The sequence below is a fragment of the Heptranchias perlo genome, unplaced genomic scaffold, assembly GCF_035084215.1.
Source record: "Heptranchias perlo isolate sHepPer1 unplaced genomic scaffold, sHepPer1.hap1 HAP1_SCAFFOLD_815, whole genome shotgun sequence".
Taxonomy (NCBI): Eukaryota; Metazoa; Chordata; class Chondrichthyes; order Hexanchiformes; family Hexanchidae; genus Heptranchias; species Heptranchias perlo.
The window spans coordinates 40,001-50,000 of record NW_027139850.1 but is presented as its reverse complement, the minus strand read 5'-3'; positions in this window follow the sequence as shown (position 1 = coordinate 50,000).

The window sequence follows — 10,000 nt, the reverse complement described above, 5'->3', positions numbered from 1 at the left end:
CGTTCAAGATACATGCACACACTCAGCCCTCCAGCTCTAAAAGGGTGACGTGTTTTGGTGCTCAGTTGCTAGAGAAATCTCGTGTTCAGCTACCAGAACGGGACTTGCTGTGCACATTCCCGCTCCACTCGAGACGGCAGACACCCGGGCTCTGGAGCTTGAATCGGACCTCTGTTAGACAACACAGGTGGACTTCTCGGCCTCACAAGAGAGCAATACGCCAGCGGGTGAACAGGAGAGTCGTGCCGACAAAACCCACTGACTTTTAAAACTGTCCGTCTGCCACTTGGGACAGAGAGAGGAACCTGACGAGCCTGAACACCAGCCTTGGCTGGACCGCTCGGGCCCTCCCATGTCGGACGCGAGTCGCCAAATCGATCGGAAGAGAGTACCGATTCCTCTCAAAAAGTCTGCGTGCCCGTTATTATAAAAGCAGCCCACCGGCCGCGGTGCCTTGCCCACAAACACACTTGGTGTCTGGGGTGATTCAGAGCCGCCGCGGCTCGAAAGTGTCAACCTGTTTTAAAAGTCATCGCTATGCCGGCACAGGTGACTTTCAAGTTAAAGAGTTCTCTTTATTGGCTTTCAAAAAAATCTGCAAAGTGTCACAGAGATTTTGAGAAACTCTTTTTTTTCTTTATATTATTATAATATAATATAATGTGTATATGTTTTCGAAAAGCATCCACCAGCAATCCATGGTGAGCCTCTCTCTGCTGGCAAGCTCCTCCTGCCTGAGCCCGACGCTGTCGAGGCTCAACACGATTTCAGACTGACAAAGAGTTCGAAAATTGCCGCCTGATGTAGCTTTAAATGCTGACAGGTGACTTCCGAGTGCTCTTGTAAAGGTCTCCGCTTTGAAATTGAGAGCCTTTTGCCAAGTGTCACTTTTTCAGGCACTCTTAAAGTGCACCTGGGCTGTCAGAGAAAGCTCTGAAAATCGTGTTCTCGAAAATCTCCGGGTACCCGACCAATCCCTAGGTGCCCGAATGACAAGTGTCAATTCGGCAGGACGGCCTCCCACCTCCGGCCGCAGATGCGTCACTAAATCCCCGCAACGGGGGCTTTCTCATTTCGGCATAGGGGCTTCCGCGGCCAACTCATTAACCTGTGCTCGGACTTTTTGTGCCACAAGTGCAAGGGACCGTTTGCCGGCAGCTACTCGCACCCCCCCGCCCAGGGGGGGAATCCTCTGACCGGAGATCCGAAACGCCGGCCGAATCCATCCCCGTCGGACTTCCGAAGGGGTTCCCTCGACCGACTGACTTCCGAACTCCTTTCTGGGCTTAAACGGGTGGAATTCGGACCCTCTCGCAAGGGAGCCGAAGCCCGCCAGCCCCGGGAGGCCTCGGGGCCGCCGTTTTCAAGCCCGACCAAAAAACCCGAAAAATGGGGAAAAATGGGAAAAATTCCCACTCCCAAAAGGCTTAAAAGTCGGTTGGGCGGCAGCCCGGGTCGGTCTCTGCAGACCTGGAGGCGCTGGACACAAGTCTGGTAAACAGGCTAAGTCTCGACATGCCACCTCTTACTATCCTGCAGGTACCCCGCCAATCCCCCCGGAACCGGCTGGCAATTGGCGAATCAGCGGGACGAATTTGAATTCGTGACCGACTTTCTGACACCGAATCGCCGCAAACGCGTTTCGATTTTTCGGCTTCGGTACCTCCCATCAGACTTTGACTGGCCATATCTCCGGACTCACGTGTCGCAGCCGGGACCTTCAGGCACCGTTCGACGCGTCTACCCCTGCCCCGTCGAATGGCGCCCCTCGCGGTGTGGTCCGATTTCCGCATTTTGGTCAGATTTGCCTCCAAAATTTTCAGATTGAGTTGACGAATGCCCCCTACGGGGTAACCTCTTGCCCTTTCGGACCTGGTCCCTGTGACTTAATTTCCGCCTTTTGCTCAATCGTTTCCCCATTTATAATTAATTTTAAAAATCTGGTTACTCAGTTCTGGTTTACCAGTTCCCTCTTCGGACTTAGTTTTTGGTTAATCATTTCCGGTTCACCAGTTCCCGTTTTGGACTTAGTCTCTGCGGGCCGTTTCTCATCTTTTGGTTCATCAGTTCCCCTCTTTTAATAATTTTTTGGCTGCTTTCGTTTGATCATTTCCCTGCCTTCTGGGTAACTTTTCCACCTTAGGACTTCATCGCCGCACATTGTTTTCGACTTCTGGTTGATCATTTCACCCCTTTTAATCATTTTTGTAACTTTTGGTTAACCATTTCACCCAGCTTCTGGTTAACCATTTCCCCTTTGGGACTTAGTCTGTGAGCATTCTTTTGGGATTCTGGTTAACCATTTGCCAATTTTTAAAAAATGTTGCCACTTTTGTTTAATGCTTTCTGGTCAACCTTTCCCTCTTTCAGACTTCACCGCGGCACATTGCTTCAGCCTCCTGGTTAATCATTTCACCCCTTTTAATCATTTTTGCAACTTTTGGTTAACCATTTCCCCCAGCTTCTGGTTAACCATTTCCCCTTTGGGACTTGGTCTCTGAGCATTCTTTTGGGATTCTGGTTAATCATTTGCCAATTTTTAAAAAATGTTGCCACTTTTGTTTAATGCTTTCTGGTCAACCTTTCCCTCTTTCAGACTTCACCGCGGCACATTGCTTCAGCCTCCTGGTTAATCATTTCACCCCTTTTAATCATTTTTGCAACTTTTGGTTAACCATTTCCCCCAGCTTCTGGTTAACCATTTCCCCTTTGGGACTTGGTCTCTGAGCATTCTTTTGGGATTCTGGTTAATCATTTGCCACTTTTTTAAAAATGTTGCCACTTTTGTTTAATGCTTTCTGGTCAACCTTTCCCTCTTTCAGACTTCACCGCGGCACATTGCTTCAGCCTCCTGGTTAATCATTTCACCCCTTTTAATCATTTTTGCAACTTTTGGTTAACCATTTCCCCCAGCTTCTGGTTAACCATTTCCCCTTTGGGACTTAGTCTCTGAGCATTCTTTTGGGATTCTGGTTAATCATTTGCCAATTTTTTAAAAATGTTGCCACTTTTGTTTAATGCTTTCTGGTCAACCTTTCCCTCTTTCAGACTTCACCGCGGCACATTGCTTTAGCCTCCTGGTTAATCATTTCACCCCTTTTAATCATTTTTGCAACTTTTGGTTAACCATTTCCCCCAGCTTCTGGTTAACCATTTCCCCTTTGGGACTTAGTCTCTGAGCATTCTTTTGGGATTCTGGTTAATCATTTGCCACTTTTTTAAAAATGTTGCCGCTTTTGTTTAATGCTTTCCCTGCTTTGTGGTCAACCTTTTCCCCTTTAGGACTTCACCGCGGCACATTGCTTCAGCCTCCTGGTTAATCATTTCACCCCTTTTAATCATTTTTGCAACTTTTGGTTAACCATTTCCCCCAGCTTCTGGTTAACCATTTCCCCTTTGGGACTTGGTCTCTGAGCATTCTTTTGGGATTCTGGTTAATCATTTGCCACTTTTTAAAAAATGTTGCCGCTTTTGTTTAATGCTTTCCCTGCTTTCTGGTCAACCTTTTCCCCTTTAGGACTTCACCGCAGCACATTGCTTTAGCCTCCTGGTTAATCATTTCACCCCTTTTAATCATTTTTGCAACTTTTGGTTAACCATTTCCCCCAGCTTCTGGTTAACCATTTCCCCTTTGGGACTTAGTCTCTGAGCATTCTTTTGGGATTCTGGTTAACCATTTGCCAATTTTTTTAAAATGTTGCCACTTTTGTTTAATGCTTTCTGGTCAACCTTTCCCTCTTTCAGACTTCACCGCCGCACATAATTTTCGACTTCTGGTTGATCATTTCACCCCTTTTAATCATTTTTGCAACTTTTGGTTAACCATTTCCCCCAGCTTCTGGTTAACCATTTCCCCTTTGGGACTTAGTCCCTGAGCATTCTTTTGGGATTCTGGTTAATCATTTGCCACTTTTTTAAAAATTTTGCCGCTTTTGTTTAATCGTTTCCCTGCTATGTGGTCAACCTTTTCCCCTTTCAGACTTCATCGCCGCGCATTGTTGTCGACTTCTGGTTAATCATTTTTCCCCTTTAAATCTTTTTTTGCCACTTTTGGTTAACCATTTCACCCAGCTTCTGGTTAACCATTTGCCCCATTTTACTGAATTTTTCCGCTTTGGTTTAATCATTTCCCTGCTTTCTTGTCAACCTTTTCCCCTTTTGGACTTCGCCGCCGCACTTTGCTTTTGCCTTCTGGTTAAACATTTCTCCCCTTTTAATCCTTTTTCCCACTTTTGGTTCACCAGTTCACCCAGCTTCTGGTTCACCATTTCCCCTTTGGGACTTAAGTCTCTGAGCATTCTTTTGGGATTCTGGTTAACCATTTGCCACTTTTTAAAAAATGTTGCTGCTTTTGTTTAATGCTTTCCCTGCTTTCTGGTCAACCTTTTCCTCTTTCCGACTTCATCGCCGCACCTTGTTTACGACATCCGGTTAAACATTTCTCCCCTTTCAATCCTTTTTGCCACTTTTGGTTAAGCAGTTCAACCAGCTTCTGGTTAACCATTTGCCCCTTCTTACTGAATTTTTCTGCTTTTGTTTAATCATTTCCCTGCTTTATGGTCAACCTTTTCCCCTTTAGGACTTCGCCGCCGCACTTTGCTTTCGCCTTCTGGTTAATCATTTCACAACATTTTAATCCTTTTTCCCACTTTTGGTTAAACAGTTCACCCAGCTTCTGGTTAACCATTTGCCCCTTTGGGACTTAAGTCTCTGAGCATTATTTTGGGATTCTGGTTAACCATTTGCCACTTTTTAAAAAATGTTGCCGCTTTTGTTTAATCGTTTCCCTGCTTTCTGGTCAACCTTTTCTCCTTTAGGACTTCGCCGCCGCACTTTGCTTTCGCCTTCTGGTTAATCATTTCACCCCTTTTAATCCTTTTTCCCACTTTTGGTTAAACAGTTCACCCAGCTTCTGGTTAACCATTTGCCCCTTTGGGACTTAAGTCTCTGAGCATTCTTTTGGGATTCTGGTTCACCATTTGTCCCTTTTTAAAAGATATTGCTGCTTCTGTTTAATCCTTTCCCTGCTTTGCGGTCAACCTTTTCCTCTTTCAGACTTCATCGCCGCGCATTGTTTTCGACATCTGGTTCAACATTTCTCCCCTTTTAATCCTCTTTCCCACTTTTGGTTAAGCAGTTCACCCAACTTCTGGTTAACCATTTGCCCCTTTTTACTGAATTTTTCTGCTTTGGTTTAATCATTTCCCTGCTTTATGGTCAACCTTTTCCCCTTTAGGACTTTGACGCGGCACATTGCTTTCGCCTTCTGGTTAATCATTTCACCCCTTTTAATCCTTTTTCCCACTTTTGGTTAAACAGTTCACCCAGCTACTGGTTAACCATTTCCCCTTTGGCACTTAAGTCTCTGAGCATTCTTTTGGGATTCTGGTAAACCATTTGTCCCTTTTTAAAAAATGCTGCTGCTTTTGTTTAATGCTTGCCCTGCTTTGCGGTCGATCATTTCACCCCTTTTAATCCATTTTTGCCACTTTGGGTTAAACAGTTCACACAACTTCTGGTTCACCATTTCACATTTCGGAACTTTTATTCCCACCATTACTTTGGGCTTCTGGTTCATCATTTCACGCTGTTTTACAAATCTTTGCCGCTTCACTTTTAATCCACAAACCGTGGCTCGCTTTCGGGTGGGGGGGGGGTAGCGGGTTTGGGCCGGGCACTCGACATCCCGGTGTGCGACCGGGTTCGTTCTGGTACCGCTCGGTGCCCCTCGTCCTGCTCTTGCCGCGGAAGCAAACCAGACGACCGTCGGTCTCACGCCCGAGGGGAGAGGAGGCGGAAAGCGGTTTGCAGCCTTTCGCTGTACCTCCGGCGGGCAGCGCCGCACCTCCGAGTGCTCGGTACCGTTCGCTGCGCCTCGTCCGGCCGCACGCAGCGAGCCAAACCCGGAGGAAATCGGCCTGTGCCTTCTCGAGATATGGGCCTCCGGGTGGGACGGACAAACCGGGGCCCCGAGCTCGCTTTCGGCGGCCCGGCACTCGACTTCCCGGTGTCCGAACGTGATCCTTCCGGTACCCTTCGGTGCCCCTTGCCCGACTCCAGCTCCCGTGCTGAAGCGGAGTCGGTCGGCCTGACGGCCGCCGAGTTAGCCAGCGGAAAGCGGTGCGCAGCCTTTCGCTTGCAGCTCCGGCGGGCAGCGCCGCACCTCCGGCTGCTCAGTGCCGTCCGCTGCTCCCCTTCCGGCTGCACGCAGCGAACCATACCCGGAGGAAATCGGCCTCGGCCTTCCGGAGATATGGGCCTGCGAGTGGGACCAATAAATCGGTGCACATTTCCGGCTCGGTTTCCGGCCTCGGCACTATCAGTTCACGCCGTCCGACCGACGTCGTTCTGGCACGGTTCCGTTGCTCCTTGATCCGGTCCAGCCACGGTAATCAGCCGAAGATGGTGGGGGGGGGACACATTGCCCGCCGAGTTAGCCGGAGGAAATCGGCCTCGGACTTCCTCAGATATCAGCCTCCGGGTGGGACAGACAAACCGGGGACCCGAGCACGCTTTCGGCGGCCCGCTGGTCGACTTCCCGGTGTGCGACCGGGTTCGTTCCGGTACCGTTCGCTGCCCCTCGTCCTGCTCTAGCCGCGGAGACAAACCCGACGACCGTCGGTCTCACGCCCGCGGAGGGAGGTGGCGGAAAGTGGTTTGCAGCCTTTCGCTGTACCTCCGGCGGGCAGCGCCCGACCTCCGAGTGCTCGGTACCGTCCGCTGCGCCTGGTCCTGCCGCACACAACGAGCCATACCCGGTGGAAATCGGCCTGTGCCTTCCAGAGATATGGGCCTCCGGGTGGGACGGACAAACCGGGGCCCCGTGCTCGCTTTCGGCGGCCCGCTAGTCGACTTCCCGGTGTGCGACCGGGTTCCTTCCGGTACCGTTCGCTGCCCCTCGTCCTGCTCTAGCCGCGGAAACAAACCCGACGACCGTCGGTCTCACGCCCGCGGAGGGAGGCGGCGGAAAGTGGTTTGCAGCCTTTCGCTGTACCTCCGGCGGGCAGCGCCCGACCTCCGAGTGCTCGGTACCGTCCGCTGCGCCTGGTCCGGCCGCACGCAACGAGCCATACCCGGAGGAAATCGGCCTGTGCCTTCCGGAGATATGGGCCTCCGGGTGGGACGGACAAACCGGGGCCCCGAGCGGTGGCACCCTGCTCGCTTTCGGCGGCCCGGCACTCGACTTCCCGGTGTGCGAACGTCATCGTTCCGGTACCCTTCGGTGCCCCTTGCCCCACTCTAGCTCCGGTGCTAAAGCGGAGTCGGTCGGTCTCACGGACGCCGAGTTAGCAGGCGGAAAGGGGTGCGCAGCCTTTCGCTGTCACTCCGGCGGGCAGCACCGCACCTCCGAGTGCTCGGTACCGAACGCTGCGCCTCCTCCTGCCGCACGCAACGAGCCATACCCGGAGGAAATCGGCCTCGGCGTTCCGGAGTTATCCGCCTCCGAGTGGGCCTGACCAAGCGGGGTGAACTGGAAATCATTAACCAACGTACTTCCATGTTTTCACCCGCAGAGGGCAGCACTCTCTTCTCCGTTTTAAACTGGGCCGACCCGGCTCCGTTTCGAGACCCGGCACTCGACTTCCCGGTGTGCGACCGGGTTCGTTCCGGTACCGTTCGCTGCCCCTCGTCCTGCTCTAGCCGCGGAACTAAACCCGACGACCGTCGGTCTCACGCCCGCGGAGGGAGGCGGCGGAAAGTGGTTTGCAGCCTTTCGCTGTACCTCCGGCGGGCAGCGCCCGACCTCCGAGTGCTCGGTACCGTCCGCTGCGCCTGGTCCGGCCGCACACAACGAGCCATACCCGGAGGAAATCGGCCTGTGCCTTCCGGAGATATGGGCCTCCGGGTGGGACGGACAAACCGGGGCCCCGAGCGGTGGCACCCTGCTCGCTTTCGGCGGCCCGGCACTCGACTTCCCGGTGTGCGAACGTCATCGTTCCGGTACCCTTCGGTGCCCCTTGCCCCACTCTAGCTCCGGTGCTAAAGCGGAGTCGGTCGGTCTCACGGACGCCGAGTTAGCAGGCGGAAAGGGGTGCGCAGCCTTTCGCTGTCACTCCGGCGGGCAGCACCGCACCTCCGAGTGCTCGGTACCGAACGCTGCGCCTCCTCCTGCCGCACGCAACGAGCCATACCCGGAGGAAATCGGCCTCGGCGTTCCGGAGTTATCCGCCTCCGAGTGGGCCTGACCAAGCGGGGTGAACTGGAAATCATTAACCAACGTACTTCCATGTTTTCACCCGCAGAGGGCAGCACTCTCTTCTCCGTTTTAAACTGGGCCGACCCGGCTCCGTTTCGAGACCCGGCACTCGACTTCCCGGTGTGCGACCGGGTTCGTTCCGGTACCGTTCGCTGCCCCTCGTCCTGCTCTAGCCGCGGAACTAAACCCGACGACCGTCGGTCTCACGCCCGCGGAGGGAGGCGGCGGAAAGTGGTTTGCAGCCTTTCGCTGTACCTCCGGCGGGCAGCGCCCGACCTCCGAGTGCTCGGTACCGTCCGCTGCGCCTGGTCCGGCCGCACACAACGAGCCATACCCGGTGGAAATCGGCCTGTGCCTTCCGGAGATATGGGCCTCCGGGTGGGACGGACAAACCGGGGCCCCGAGCTCGCTTTCGGCGGCCCGCTAGTCGACTTCCCGGTGTGCGAACGTCATCCTTCCGGTACTCAACCGTGCCCCTTGCCCCACTCTAGCTCCGGCGGTAAAGCGGAGTCGGTCGGTCTCACGGACGCCGAGTTAGCAGGCGGAAAGCGGTGCGCAGCCTTTCGCTGTCACTCCGGCGGGCAGCATCGCACCTCCCAGTGCTCGGTACCGTCCGCTGCGCCTGGTCCGGCCGCACACAACGAGCCATACCCGGAGGAAATCGGCCTGTGCCTTCCGGAGATATGGGCCTCCGGGTGGGACGGACAAACCGGGGCCCCGAGCGGTGGCACCCTGCTCGCTTTCAGCGGCCCGTCACTCGACTTCCCGGTATGCGAACGTGATCGTTCCGGTACCCTTCGGTGCCCCTTGCCCCACTCTAGCTCCGGTGCTAAAGCGGAGTCGGTCGGTCTCACGGACGCCGAGTTACCAGGCGGAAAGCGGTGCGCAGCCTTTCGCTGTCACTCCGGCGGGCAGCACCGCATCTCCGAGTGCTCGGTACCGTACGCTGCGCCGCCTCCTGCCGCACGCAACGAGCCATACCCGGAGGAAATCGGCCTCGGCGTTCCGGAGTTATCCGCCTCCGAGTGGGCCTGACCAAGCGGGGTGAACTGGAAATCATTAACCAACGTACTTCCAGGTTTTCACCCGCAGAGGGCAGCACTCTATTCTCCGTTTTAAATTGGGCCGACCCGGCTCCGTTTCGAGACCCGGCACTCGACTTCCCGGTGTGCGAACGTGATCGTTCCGGTACCCAACCGTGCCCCTTGCCCCACTCTAGCTCCGGCGGTAAAGCGAAGTCGGTCGGTCTCACGGACGCCGAGTTAGCAGGCGGAAAGCGGTGCGCAGCCTTTCGCTGTCACTCCGGCGGGCAGCATCGCACCTCCCAGTGCTCGGTACCGTACGCTGCGCCTCCTCCTGCCGCACGCAACGAGCCATACCCGGAGGAAATCGGCCTCGGCCTTCCTGAGATATCAGCCTCCGAGTGGGCCCGAAGAGTCGGTGGCACCCTGCTCGCTTTCAGCGGCCCGGCACTCGACTTCCCCGTGTGCGAACGTCATCCTTCCGGTACTCAACCGTGCCCCTTGCCCCACTCTAGCTCCGGCGATAAAGCGGAGTCGGTCGGTCTCACGGACGCCGAGTTACCAGGCGGAAAGCGGTGCGCAGCCTTTCGCTGTCACTCCGGCGGGCAGCACCGCACCTCCCAGTGCTCGGTACCGTACGCTGCGCCTCCTCCTGCCGCACGCAACGAGCCATACCCGGAGGAAATCGGCCTCGGCCTTCCTGAGATATCAGCCTCCAAACGGGCGTCACAAATCAGGGCACATGGTCAGCTGCAAAGCAGCGTCATTACAACCTCTCACT